This window comes from Oryza glaberrima, chromosome 7 (genome assembly GCF_000147395.1).
Source record: "Oryza glaberrima chromosome 7, OglaRS2, whole genome shotgun sequence".
NCBI lineage: Eukaryota > Viridiplantae > Streptophyta > Magnoliopsida > Poales > Poaceae > Oryza > Oryza glaberrima.
The window spans coordinates 13115981-13125625 of NC_068332.1; the positions used below are offsets into that span (position 1 = coordinate 13115981).

At 44.5% G+C, this 9645-nt stretch overlaps 1 non-coding gene and 1 pseudogene across 1 annotated transcript; both read right to left on the bottom strand.

Annotated features, from left to right (window-relative positions):
* Window positions 1–2684: 2684 nt before the first annotated feature.
* LOC127780985 (small nucleolar RNA R71) lies at window positions 2685–2791 on the bottom strand. The gene has a single exon (XR_008018875.1). It is a non-coding gene; the product is annotated as a small nucleolar RNA R71 (small nucleolar RNA).
* A 1949-nt stretch (window positions 2792–4740) lies between these two features.
* LOC127780197 (uncharacterized) lies at window positions 4741–9194 on the bottom strand (annotated as a pseudogene).
* Between the last annotated feature and the right edge of the window lie 451 nt (window positions 9195–9645).

Below are 9645 nucleotides of genomic sequence, written 5' to 3' on the forward strand. Positions count from 1 at the left end.
GATATCCTTGAGATATCGTGCATATGTTGGCACTTGCATAGCATCCACAACGGCATGTTGATGTGGATTTTCTAGATCACTTCAACAAAATAAGCGAACTGCTCATCCACTGACGGTTTCCTACTCCGTTGAGGAAATGGCAGCAAGCGTGTGTTGCAATACTCCTGCGGCATAGTTTTCTCTGGCTGAACCTCTTCATCAGCCGAATTACCAGATGGCGCTTCCTTAGTGATACTGCTAGTCCCTGCAGGGTTAGGATATGGCGGATCATGAGTGGACTTATCTCCCCTTGTTGTGATCGCCTTGACATTTTTAATGGAGGATTTGGGCTGCTTTGGAATCCTCCCAGATTCAGTTGCAGGTACTAATGCAACTAATTGAGCCAGCTGGGTTTTTAGCTTGCGCAAAGACGAGATCTTTCAAGGAGGGTGTTGACGGTCGTTATCGACTAGTTTCGACCGTCAATATTATCCAATATATGAAGACTAGCTATGCTTGCAATGCATAATTTGAAAATAAAATATATACTTCCACTATGTGCTATGCTACTAACATGTATGCGGGGGAAGCACTCATAAATGAAGAGAAGAAGGTGGAAATATATCGATCAATCAGTCGAAAGTCTGCCGGTGACCTGCAATTGTATGAGAAGGCCCAAAAGTCCAATTTAACAATCACAAATGGGCCTAGAATCCATGTCACTGATTTAGGGGGCCCGTCTACCAGTCTCTTGGAAGAAGCTGGGGGCCAGAAGAGCCCATAGGGGGTCGACCGACCCCTTGTTGAGCCCAATCCAACCGCATTTTGGCCAGGAGATAAGGGAGGCCGAGGAGGAAGCAGCAGGCCAAAAACCAGGCCTGTTGGGCCAGTCCAGGGTTCGGCCGAACCCAGCTGTTGGCTCTCTCCTTTGGCGTGGAGGCTCCGGATGAAGTTCTGATGGCGGTTGCGGGGCATTTCCGACAATTCCCATGCTCTACAACCGTCTTTGGGAGCTATAAAAGGACCTCACCTCCTTCACTTTCAACACACACTCAAGCAAGGATTGAAGGTCCATTTCTCCAAAGTTAGAATTAGTATCATACTAGTGGAATAGAATTACAGTAGTTCCGAGTCCGCGGAAGCTTCGGGAAGTTCACTAAAGTTCTTAGCTTTTCCTTTCTTCTTTTGTAAGACTTCCTTTTTATTAATATAATGTTTCTTCTTTATACAAGTTTAGTACTTTATTCCAATCATAGAATATGAGTACCATTCTTAGTTTATTTATAATCAGTATAATCTTAGTAGTTAAACCTTCTGGGATATGCATTGATGCTGGTATAATGTCTAATTACCGGGTCATAAGTCTGCTCTGGCTAGGCCAAGAGCTATGGCCCAGGGACTCAGATGCTCTGCACCGATTGCAAGCCTATAGAGTAATAAGTAGTAACTTAAGCATGGGGTTTAGGTTATCACTTATCATTATTTTGGGGGTATATTCGACGGGAGAGTAGCAGGCCGCTGATGGTGACAGCTTAGTATGGGCGTCTTCCCCGTAATTTATATTTCTACATACAATTTCCTGGGGTTGGATACACCTATGTATCCTACTTCGGTTGGAGGGTTATGACAGGTTGTCGTAAGAAACTCGGCAGCCTGGGGTAACTTTGCGATGCATCGGGAGGGCATTGCTAAGTTCTAGCTTAGCTATGCTGCATTGTTAAAGGGGTTATACTACATAGAGTATACTAGTAGAATAGACTAGGATGTTGTATACTAGAAGTACAGGAAGTCATATTTAGGATAAGGAGGAGTTAGCGGAATCCTTAGCTGTGTGTCACTCTGCCCTTAAGCTTAACTTGTCCCTACATAGATCTTGATGTATAGAAGTAATATATAAACTATTAGCATAGTACTCTCTTATCATATCTTCCCTTGGGATAAAATAAATACGATACCTTGGAATACTCCCTGGTGAAATGCTACATTGGTATATCCGTGCGCTTGCGGATCACATATGTAACCATAACATACCAAGGTTATTCTAGTGCTATTGCTGGGAATTATATTTCCAGTAGTGTTGCTAAGAAATACCAACAAGCATTTCTGGCGCCGTTGCCGGGGAAGATAAATGATTAAGAGTTTACTACTCGCTAATAATTTCATATTTATCTGTGTATAGTCACTGTCCTTTGTAGTTAAACATTGTTTGTTTTCTCTTTTATGGGAAAACAGGGTAGTGCATGACTGGTTTGGATTTGCTGATAAGTTTCAAAGAGAATCCAGAATCACACCTGAGAAGAGTCAGACCCAGAGTCATCTCTCCTCAAGTGACTTTATCACTAACCAGATAAATCATACCAGCGCCATCACACTTAACGATATGGCTGAGAAGACCCTTCACGAGTTCGCTGCTCCCTTCGCTGACAACGTGCCCGTTGGACTTTGAGTTGGCATGGGAGATGGTGACTTTGATCTGAAAACCAGCCTAATCAAGATGGCGCAGGCTTGCCCGTTCTGTGGCAAGCCTAATGAGGATGCAAGTGCTCATCTGCACAAATTCCTGGAATCGGTAGCACGGAGTCACTCCAGATACTATCAGGCTCTGACTATTCCCGTTCTTCCTCCTCGGGAGAGCGAAACAGTGGTTCTACGCCAACCGTGCAACGACATTCCTCTCAAGATTCTTCCTGATAGACAAGACCAATGCTCTTCGTGGAAGAATATCCAGTTTGCAGCGGACGAGGGATGAAACCATTCTTGAAGCCTGGGAAAGGCTGCAGGAATACGTCACTGCCCGTCCTTATCATGGAATGCCCGAGTGACTCATCCTGCAGAGTTTTTTCAACGGATTAACCCCCTCGTCCTGGGATCACCTGGATGCTGCTGCTGGAGGGACATTCTTCTCAAGAACAGTCAGATGCCAACCGATTGAGAAGATGCTCTCAAATATGGGGTGGAATGAGGAATGACTCCAAACCCGTCAATGTGGCATGTACACCGTCAAGTGGACGAAAATGCTAGCCACTCAGTTGGATCTCCTTATGAAGAGACTGGACAACAATGAGAAGGACGCCAATCAGGGTACCGTTAAGGCTCTGGGCTCTCACCTGACATGTGAGGTCTATGGCAGTACTGGTCATTCTAGAATGGATTGTCCGGAAACCCGTGAGGACGTCATGGTCATGAACAACAACAACGGGTATCGTCCACAAGGAGGCCGAGGATGGAGCTTTGCTCCATGGGGTAGATCAAGAACGAACCGAACCCACAAAGAGGTCAAGGTAAAACCCCGAAGGACAGATAGCCTCATCGTTTTCATGATGAGCTTCTTGGAGCAGGAAGAAATGAGGAACTGTCAGTACCTTAAGCCAGCATCCAAGAAGCCGAGAATACAGGCCGGTCAACCTGTGTTCCCAGTTACGAAGAGGCCGCCGCCCGCACTTAAGACAAAGAAGGTGTGGTGGGTTAAGGAGAAGGCACTCGTTCCTGTACCTCCGGAACTAGGTGCCTCATCGAGCTAAATGCGTCAGAGGTATGGTCGTGCTCGTCAGACTTGAAACGACGCCGCCCTTGCCAACAGGTAAATTGGTAGTTATCTCATATTTATTTTCCATTGCATCAAAGCATGTTTGAATTTTTCAAAATTATATATTGAGAATTGGATTTGAGGCAATTTCTTCCAATGAATTTTTGTGAGCAAAATAAAATGCAATTTTTGGCAAAATTTTGCACAACCACCTCCACACTAGCCGTTGGAACCCAATGGCTAAATGTGGGGCCGGTTGGGTCCACCAGGAGTTTGGCCAACATGCCATTACTAGCCGTTATCCATACACTATATATGCAGCTCGGCTAGGAGAGGGAAGTCACACCACTTTAACTCATTTTCACTCCCTCTCAAAACCTTGCTCTCAAAATTCATTCAAAGTTTTGCAAGCTTGCCTAAAATTCACATAATTTGCTGCATTTAGTTTAGACACTTTGCATATACAAGTTTGCTTTAGTTCGGTGCAAGGCTAATCGGCAGGTACATGCTTAACCCCCGTCCAAGTAGTCTTGTATTCTTGCTCTTTGCTGTAGCTATGAAGAAACAACTTTCGGGCATATTCAAGAGATGATCAAGCACACTGACAAGCTGACACGATAAGCGGAGTACACCTTCTTCCGCGGATGCATCCATGGAGGAGGCGTATGTTCCACCGAGGCTGTACGACAACTCCGATCTTGACCTTGTGGGCGACCGGGAAATGCAAGCCTATCATATGCTGAAAGACCGAATGTGTGCTCAGACCTGAGCATACGACTCGACCTTCTGAAAAGGATAGGTATGGATGCTGATTTTCATACTATTTGGCGTGCTATAGGTTGGGATAAATTTGCATGTGTAGACGAGCCGGGTTCCCGTTTGCTTACCATGTAGTTTTTATGTACCTTGCTAGAGGTAGGCGATGGTGTTACTTTCCGGTTATTCCGTGTCGGCACCCGGGGATGGACTTTCCAAATACCCGGAGCGTACACCGTACTAGTCCCATGATCAGTGGCTAGTACACGCATCAACAACCTTGTCATCATATCCACACATAATACACATACAAATAGATAACAAGGTTCACATATCTTAGCGAGTGCACAAGTCATAAAACATAGATAGGGCCGGCCAAATGAACAAGTTTAAACGCAGCGGAATAAGAGTAACAAAATATAAAGTTCTTCGGTATGCCCATCTACCAAACCACCACAGGCAATCGACTAGGAATCACCCTAGAAAGAACCATCCTCGAAACCTCCGGTACCCGGTGCAAAGTACTCGTCACTAGGCATCTCATTTCCTGCATCAAGCTCTAAAAACAACATGAGGTGGGTCAATACAAACGTATTGGCAAGTCCTACCCAAAGCTTGGGAAGCCTATGTCTATTGCAAGCTGAGATCAAATGAGGCTATGTTTGTGGACTAAATTTCATCATAAAGCAAATTTTGATTCACAATAGTAAGTAGTAATAGATTGCAACGAAATTTGTAAAGCAATAAGTAAACAATAGTAGTAGGAACATAAGCATCATATTAATATCATCCTTGTGCCCTCCAAGGCAGCAAGTAACCATTTTACTATCAGCCCACATCAGGCAAAGTCATCACCGATTTCCCACCATGCCAATTTCACAAAACATTTATTAAACCACCAACACTATACTTGTGTCATTTCACCAAGTCGCTCATGACCGTGAGCACGACTAATTGATTAGTTCAACACCCTGTAGAGGCTGTGCACTGTACCGACATGACACAAACTAGCAACCATGTAAACCATGTCACGCAATACCAAACGGTACCCGATTTGCTAGCATATGACGAAGTTACTACATTACTCAAGCCTAATCTTGCATGAGCACAGCAAGTGTATACCCACACTAGAAGCAACCCTAGTGCTGCTCGTCCAGGGGGCCCTCACTGGCACTAGCGTCATGAAGCGAACCATCCGTTCCCTCAACGAGGCACTTAACCGTTATATTGGATACGCTTAGACGCCTAGGCACAAACCGCACTAGGTTGGTCCTATAAACCATCATTCCAACTAGTCCATACTACTACATCATCCGAATGCAAGGTTAGACATTAAGCAACTTCATAAGTAAGGTTACCCCATAAATAACACATGTGGTTGCACTGTAAATCTTAGTTGGTAACACATAGCTCGGTCCTTAATCGACTCGGACGAACACTCCCCTATCGGTATGCAACTACCACCATATGCACACCACTTGCTGCCCAAGCCTAAAATCATCATTTTTCAGTTTTCATCTTCACAAATAACAGAGGCGACACCTCTGTCCAACATTTTCAAATAACCCAAATTTTGAAGAGTGAATAATCCATCATTTGTAACATACGAAACTCTAAGCATGGCTAAGCAATAGCTATATTAGTAGCACGAATGTACCCAAATTGGCACTTGGACAGTGCCACAGCCATTCCTAGATTTATCAACAGGAAGGTAATCAATAATCAAGGAGGATAAGTGCAGCAAATAGGAGTTGTTCTACCGAAATCCCACATTTTGCAATATCGCATGCAACTTATAAACAATATAGCATTTGCAAAAATATAGAATTCAACATGTTCGAAGGAGGAATTAAATAGGACTTACCTTGCTCAATGAACTCCTCACAAGTCTCAGGTTCCTGCTCGCACTCCTCTACGGCTGCAACTTCGTTGTCTATTCAAATTTAAACGAAATTCGAATGAACACCAAATAAACACCAAAAATAAAAAATAATCAAATATGCATGGTTCTGGTACAGTAGATGGGGGATGATTTTAGATGAATTTAGGTGAAAGAATCATTTAAATCCGAGTTCGTATGCCTTATATATAAGCTTTCAAAGTTTAAAATCCTGAAATTTGCAAAGACTACTACTCACTGTTTGAAAATTCGAATTTAGCTGTACATCTGCGCGATTTTTGTGCAAGATTTGTTCCAACCATTTTAAAGAGAACATCATGAGGATCACACTAAAATTTGGTTCATTCAAATCGGAGTTAAAATGAATTCCCTGTGATTTTTCAAAGTTTCAGCATTTTACAGTGTAAAAATAAATCTCGGAAATCATTTTTCTAGTTTTTCCTTTATTTGACAGTGGGGCCTACATGTCGGGTGGAGCTTAACGTGAGTGAATACATAATGCAGAAAAACTCCCCAGTTATAGCTATTTACGGATGGGTCCTTTTCAGATCAAATCTCCTCACAGCAAATATGCATTGGTATACCTGTGTGATTTAAGAATTACAAATAGGTCATCATCTTCTTCCTACAAACAGATCGATACAGGAAACATGGCTGCCATGGGAGGTCTCGCAGCCAGGCAGCGGGCGAAGCGGCTGCAGCGAATACGTCCTTAACCAATCCTCTGAATGGAGCCTATAGCAGATGAGAAAGCTCACCCCGGGCACGGTTTGGGTGGAAGCGGTGAGGGGAGCTCCGGGGATGGTGTTCTGCTCCGGCGGCGAGTGGCGTCAGCCGGGGGGCTTCTCTGACGATGGAACCTGTGGAAAGTCAAGGGGGAAAGTCTTGTGGTGGTCCTAGGAGTGTGGTGGCGAGAGGGATTGAGCTATAGCTCATCGTGGCAGCGGATCGATGGTGAAGGCGGCGGCGGCGGTGTTCTGGCCGACACAAAGAACGTTGGAGAGGCAGCGTTGCCCGGCGGTGTTTCATCTGAGGACAAGGGTAAAATGGGTTCAGTGAGGGATGCCAAGAAAGATGACGTGAACGGTTTCTCGCGAGGCTCACCAGAGGGAAATCAATGGCAGCGTGGGCTTGCCGGCACCGACGCGGGCGCTCGCGTTCCGGCCGTCCCAAGAGACTTCCTTCCATGGATTTGCTTGGAACGTGAAGAGGCGAGCTAGGAGAGAGTGTTGGCGCAAGGGTAGGCTTAATGGTGGAGTTTGGATGTGGTGCTCATGAGCTCGGTCTATGGTCTCGTCTCTGTCTCTCCGTTCTCGAGCAGCGTGGCGATGGAATAGGACATCTGGACGGATGAAGGAGGAGATTTGATCGGGGCGCGGAGATTTTGCCGGAACGACTTCGTCTACTCTCAATGGAGCCATACTCGTGTGACGATTGAGGAGGAGAATGGCGCGAGGTGGATGATGGGACGGAGACACGGTGTCTAGGCCCACCTGCAGAGACTTCTAACGGCTAGTCTTAGCGGAGAAGGCTCGGCTTGGCGTGGTGGAAAACTGAGTGGTGTAGTTTTCTTCTCCAAAAGAAGACGCATGCCACATGTTCGACGAAATGCCTACAAGGACAGGGAGAGAGGAAGAGAAGGTGGGAAGGCTGGGTGGTGACCTGGGCTTGCCTACTGACTAGATAGTGGGGCCAAGGAAGGCTGGACCCACTGGAAGTGGAATAGGGTAGGGTGAGTGAAGGTCAAGTTGAATTCTCCCAAATTTAAATCACATACCCACTTTGTCTCTTTGACCGGCTATTTCGAGTGGGTTACTCTGAGATGAAATTTTTGGCAAAAATACTATGAGTGGAGATCATGATGATCTATATGGCAAAAGAAAAAACAAGGGCAGAGGAGTTATGGTTTTACTGTGGTAGATTTTGAAAGAGGACTAAGTGATATGTTTTTGTTCCAATTTTTGACTGGTTTGACTAAATAAATTGAGGTACCAAATAAGTTGATAAAATAATGCCAATTTAACAGAAGGTATATCATAGTGTATAGTAATTTTTTGAATTTTTCCAGGATTTTTGCATAGACAGATTAATTATTAAAATTATTCCAAGCTAGTTTCAATGCATATGAATGAGATGACGGATGCATGAAAAATCCAAAAACAAGCAAAATAATCTCAGAAGACAGAGGGGACCCCATTTCACTGATTATAATATGTATTCAAGGTTTTACAATTTTTGGGTCCATTACATTCCGGAAGGAATATCACTTTTCTTGGAAAGACCTTAGCTTGCATCTAGGCTTTGACAAAACATGCAAAGTTAATTTCAGAAACGCATTTCCTGATTTTTAACAAGCGTATGTTTTGGCAAAGTATTTCGGGTCTCTCATCCTATAAAAATACTAGAACTAGTGACATCCATTATCCTACCTTGGGGTTGTTGCATAGGTTGCTTGGTTTCGTGTTGTTTCCTAGAGCTGATATCCGAATAGTACGAACTTATCCTTTTGAATGCCATGGATAGAAAAATCAAAGTTTCACCCATTCAACCCATGATCAAGCAATGGTTAGAAAATGTGAAGTCGTCTAGTCCTGTTGAGTGTATTTCTTTGGTGACTTGTTTAGCATGAAGAGTTGGGATTATGCTTAATGTGCAAATATCTTGTATTCCTGCTATCCGCTCTAATGTTGATGAGGCCTATTTGGTTCAAGGCCACACACTCAAACATGGTCCAAATGATTTTTGTTTCCCGACTATACAAATGAGATCCTGTTACCAAACCCGGAGTTTCATTTGTATAACTGCCGAGAACTAACCATTCCACTCCAAGTGGAGTTGCCTCGTGATGTCCCACGCAGGATAACGCGGCGAGAGAAGCACTACAAGAGACATCTTCCACTTCGCCACCAGTGCAGATGTACGGGGGACAGTTGGGATCCGACTACGGATGCCCCTGTTGGACCCAATTCCTGCAACAAGACGCCGGAGGTTCATCCTTGCAGAGTACCAGCGACGGCCGGTGGCATGAGCCATAGGAGCTGCACTGGGGATACTCGCGCTCCTCCAATTCAAGTGGTCCACCTTCATCCTCTTGGATGCGTCGCTCAGTCTCCTCTCGAGGGGATCTAGGAGAACTCACCTAGAGGATGGATACACTTGAACTGTAGGTAGGGAACGAACAACACACCTTGGAGGATCATGTGGTACAGTCACGGGAATGGTAGCAGTCTGTTGATGCACAGCTCGCGAACATCAACACTATGATGCAATAACAGCAAGCTATTGGCAAACGTTTTACCGCTACCAGGGATTTGATATCCACCATGAGCCATAGCTAGAAGCAAGCTTGGGGTGAGATACTTCTGCTCCCACAAAGGTAACTTGTATCACATTGCATATTTCCCTTTTCAAATTGCATGTTTAAATTTTTGCATTGCATTTATAAACCTAAAAACAACATAAAAGTTTGCAAAACTAAAAATAC